At 46.8% G+C, this 5,166-nt stretch overlaps 1 pseudogene; it reads left to right on the top strand.

Annotated features, from left to right (window-relative positions):
• The first annotated feature begins 1,536 nt into the window (after positions 1-1,536).
• LOC148123295 (YEATS domain-containing protein 4 pseudogene) lies at positions 1,537-2,934 on the top strand (annotated as a pseudogene).
• The last annotated feature ends 2,232 nt before the right edge of the window (positions 2,935-5,166 follow it).

The raw sequence follows: 5,166 nt of genomic DNA, 5'->3' as shown, positions 1-5,166 counted from the left end.
AACGTTCCACTTCAGAAGGCGTAGGCAGCTACTCAGAAACCGTACGGACTTTACACTCCCTCAGAATGTGCATCTCCCTCGATCTGCTTCAACCCTTGAGCCCTAGAACCATCAGAGCTTTTGATTTTACTGGTGGTATGGCTAAATTCTCATTTCTGGAATGACCAACACTTTCGTGTTCATCTACCACTTTGTGAGTGGTTTTTCAAGCTCTTTGCTCATTAAAGGAAATCAGTTCTCAGGTCTGGGAAGATGGCTCAATGGGCAAAGCGCTGGTTGTGCAAGCAGGAAGCCCTCAGTCTGGATCCCCTGCGGCTGCACGGGAACTGGGTGCAGTGGATCCCTGGAGTTTGCTGACCAGTCAGCGTAAACAATAAGTGAGTTCCAGGTTCAGAGAAAGACTGACTCAAAGACTAAGGAAGGCGAAGCATGACGGGAGGACGTGTGACTCAGACCTGTGGCCCCCCCCCCCACGGCTGGTGTACTGCTCTTTGTTGACTTTGAAAGTTCTGTGTAGATATTTTGTGAGATATGTCTTGCTATGTTGTCCAGCCTGGCCTAGAACACTTGGGCTCCAGTGATCCTCCTGCCTCAGGCTCCTGAGAGTAGCTGGGACAACTGGCAGGTGCTTATTCCCTGGCTGTGGCAGCTCTTTATACATACCAGAGACTAATATGCTTTATTGGATATACATACATACATACATACATACATACATACATACATATATATGAACACACACACATATATTTATATATGAGCATATATAACCTCTTACCTCTTTTCTCTTTTCTGGAATGACTGTTTTTATCTGCTATTTTGTGAATGATTTTCCAAGTCCTTTGTTCATTAAAGAAAATCAATTTTCAGTTGGGAAGATGGCTCAGAGGGCAGGGAGCTTGTTGTGCAAGCATTAGGCCCTTAGTCTGGATGCCCAGCCCTTGCAATTATGTATATATAGTATTCTATATATGTATTATACATATATGTTTTGAAATTTATGCCCTAGCAATGCACGGGCAGCCCACATATGGTTGAACTTGTCCATATTGGGTTTCATGGTCTAAACTGATGAGGATGACTGACCAGGTCTCTATACATATATCAGTCAGGGTTGTTAAGAGAAATAGAACTATTTGACACAGAAATCCTCTGTGTCCACAGGGAACTGATGTCAAGATTCCTTTCCCTGTGGATTCCAAGGTCCTCTGATGCTGAAGTTCCATAAGCCTCTGGGGTATTTGGGCAGAACCTGGGCCATCTTTCCATGGACTTTGCATCATTGCTGGGTGATGCTCAACACTTGACACAGGGTAAAGGCATGGAAACGGCCATTCTCTTCTAGGGTTTAGGGAATTAAAAAGTCAGTAAGAGTACAAATGACGGTTTGCTTCACATTTTGTTGTTTCCACGGATGTGGATCCCACACACATGGAGGGCACACTCTCAGGAATATGCAACTCCTGTTGATCCTGTTTCTATGGAGACCATCAATAAATTCAGGGTGAATTCAATTAAAACATATGTGTACCCTTCCGCTCCGCTCTCCCACCGCGGGGCTGAATGGCCGACCGCGCCGCCGCGGGTGTGGAGGAGGCAGTTCGGCGCCGCGAGCCCAGGTGACTCGCCCACCTCCAGTCTGAACCCCTCGGCCCGGGAGACCCCGCCGGCCTGAGCTCTTTCCTGGCGGCCGCGGCTCCTTCCCTGGGACAATATGTTCAAGAGAATGGCGGAATTTGGGCCTGACTCCGGCGGGAGAGTGAAGGGGGTTACCATCGTTAAGCCAATAGTCTATGGTAATGTTGCCCGATATTTTGGGAAGAAAAGAGAAGAAGATGGACACACCCACCAGTGGACAGTATATGTGAAACCATATAGAAATGAGGATATGTCAGCATATGTAAAGAAAATCCAGTTTAAATTACATGAAAGCTATGGCAATCCTTTAAGAGTCGTTACTAAGCCGCCCTATGAAATTACTGAAACAGGATGGGGTGAATTTGAAATAATCATCAAAATATTTTTCATCGACCCTAATGAAAGACCTGTGACCCTGTATCACTTACTGAAGCTCTTCCAGTCTGACACCAATGCGATGCTGGGCAAGAAGACGGTGGTTTCTGAATTCTACGATGAAATGATATTTCAAGACCCAACAGCAATGATGCAACAATTGCTGACCACGTCTCGCCAGCTAACGTTAGGAGCCTATAAACACGAGACTGAATTCGCAGAACTTGAAGTGAAAACCAGAGAAAAATTAGAAGCTGCCAAGAAGAAAACGAGCTTTGAAATTGCGGAGCTTAAGAAAAGATTAAAAGCAAGTCGTGAAACTATAAATTGTCTAAAAAATGAAATCAGAAAACTTGAAGAAGATGACCAGACAAAAGACATATGAACGACTGGCAGAAAGTTCAGCCGAAAGCAGGCGGGCGCCGCAGGAGGACGGACATGGTGCAGGCGCTGTGATGTTCGTGGGGAGCCGTGTGGGCGTTAGCCAGCTGTGATTTCAGCTGTGATTTCAGCCGTGAAGTCCGAGAGCTCTTGCTGCTTGGGCGTCTTCCCTGGACGGTCCTTCTGTTCTAAGAGTCAATGCTGTGTGGCATTCCATGATCTAAGCACAACTTTTAAAGTTTTTGTTTTGCTCTTGTTTTTTAATTAGGACTGTAGTTTGTTTTCCTTTATGCAGGCATCCAAACTTTGTTACAAAGTTTAACGTGTACATATTTTATACTTGTGTGTGTATTAGTGCTAAGGAGAACTAGTGTATGTATTTAATTCCCTTGGTTCCTACCTGCCCCATCCTACCTCTTTTGTGGACTATCTATCTCGTAAGTATTCAACAAATGTACCTTACTGCACCTCCGTCTGCCTCCTGTGACTTCTCCAGGACTTTTCCACCTTGTAATTTTAAATAAATATTTGGGGTTTTTTCTTTCAAAAAAAAAAAAAAACATATGTGTAAAATAAGGACTCGGCTTGTGAACTTGTGGAGGCCGAGAGGTCCATGGTCTGCTATATGGCACCTGAGACCCAGAGCAGCCTGTGGTGTAACTCAGTCCATAAAACGGCGGCAGAAGCAAAGAGCCAGTGGTGTGGATTCTGGCCAGGAAGACACTGGCAGTCAGCGTCAGCAGGCAGGGAGCAAAGGGGAACTTTCCTTCCTCATTTCCCTCTCTACTCCAACTGGGTCAGCAGGGCGGTGGCTAGTGTCACCCCAGGGCGGCAGCCTTCTTGTGTGAGTGCAGGGCTCAGGGTGTGAACTGAGCATTGAAGATGGTGACACTCAGATCTGCACCCAGATCGGAGGGAGAACAATCGCTATGAAGCTGGATATGAAGTGGGAAGAAATGGAGTCACACAGTGCCATCAGGTGGCTTGAGCATAGGGAAGGACAGAGACACCACTCTCTGTGTATGGGTGTCAGGTGGGCTCCTCCACAGGGAGACTGAGGTATCTTCCAGAACAGCTAAAAAATTGACCTGGAGACGTGTGCTGTGGGGACTGGACCTGGAGTGGAAATGATAGCAGGGTCAGGCCAGGTCTACAGGTCAAGGGTGACTTGGAATGGGATCGGAGCATGAATGGAGCCCGGGTATGGAGGGTAAGCCCCAGGGACTAGCGGGAAACCACAGAGAGGCAGGGGGAATACAGGGGTGTGGCTTCCTGAGAGCCACGTAAAGGAAGCATTTCGAGCATGCAACAATCTTAGTGGGCAGAGGGCTGAAGCATCAGTTAGTCTTCGCAGGCGAAGGCCGCTGTGATGGTCCCTCCTAAAGTCCCCTGGCCTTTGCCTTCTCTGATTTCTTCTGCGTTTGTCACCGAACTCTGTGATCTCCTCTGGCTTTGTCTCTCCTTATCTGTCCTTCCATGCTTAGTGATGGTCATATGAGGTCACCTCTCAGCATGACCCCAGTCCCTTGCATCTTGTACCCATACGCCACTGGCTCAGCCCTGGGCTCACAGAGTCCCTTCTGACTACGTTCCTCCTCCTTCTTGAGCAGTATCTACCTGCTCTTTGCTCTAGCCTGGTATTTCCCTGGCCTTCCTGGATATGGTCACACTGTCCGTGATCCCATCTAGATATCTACAGAGTTCCTGCTGTCACAGTGATGGCATCCCTGAGGGTGACATTCTTCCTGGTCATCCCCTTCTATCAGGATCCATCAGGTACAACTCCTGCTATCAATCCCATGTAGCCTTGCTGGGGATGGAGAGAGAGCCAGCAGGTGGAGGAGAGGATGCAGGGAGCCATGAGACTCTAAGCCACCTCAGGAGCATTCAGGAATGAATACCAGGGCTATAAGCAGACAGTCACCACCTGTGGAGGGATTGTTTCGCCTGGACAATGTTAATCAGGATCCCCATTTCCTTACCTCGTATTCTCATTCATTTCGCTTTCCAAGGTGCTGTGATGACGATCGCTGTAATCGATCCTTTGATTTATATATTTTATAGTTCTTTTCAGTTGCTTGCTTGTTGTTGTTCTGAGACAGCACTTGTGTAACCCAGGCTGGCCTGAAACTCTCTGTGTACCAAGGGCTGATCTTGAATTTCTAATCTTCCCGCCTCCATCTCCTAAGTGATGGCATTAGACGCATGCGTGGAGCCAGGGCTAGGTAGGCAAGCACTCTATAAACAGAGCCATGTCCCTAGCCACCCTAGGGTTCTTTTGAGAAAACATCTAAGGGAGTATTTGTTATTTTTAATTTTTAACTGTCATCTAAAATGTAGTTCTGTAATGTCTACTTTGGGGTGGGAGTGTTTTAGAATGTTCTTTTCAGATTGAGGAGTACAAGATATATGGTCACATTCACTACACATGATCTTGCAGCCCAAGTGGGTTGTGGTTTTTGAATAGTGCCCTCGACTACTTTGCTCTTCCTAACTCCCCAACCTATCCTCTCCACAGGCTCCCACACACCAATATCCAGGATGAAAGTATAGCGCTTAGAAATGAAACCAAAAAATGAAATCATTGATGCACGAGGAAGTTTTGCTTTTTTTTTCTTTTTTAGAATTTATCAAGATGTTCCTTGTAACCGGTTAGCTAAGGGCTTGGCCTAGGAAAAGCCCTTAAGTATTGGTGGAAAAGGTGCTGCTGGCATCGATGACGGAGAGTGGACCTGTTACAGAGTCGAAACAGACATGCTGGTGTCAGAACGC

The sequence above is a fragment of the Myodes glareolus genome, chromosome 1, assembly GCF_982192425.1.
Source record: "Myodes glareolus chromosome 1, mMyoGla1.1, whole genome shotgun sequence".
In the NCBI taxonomy this organism is placed as follows: Eukaryota; Metazoa; Chordata; class Mammalia; order Rodentia; family Cricetidae; genus Myodes; species Myodes glareolus.
The sequence above is the reverse complement of the archived record's forward strand: the minus strand, read 5'-3'. Positions and strand labels throughout refer to the sequence as shown.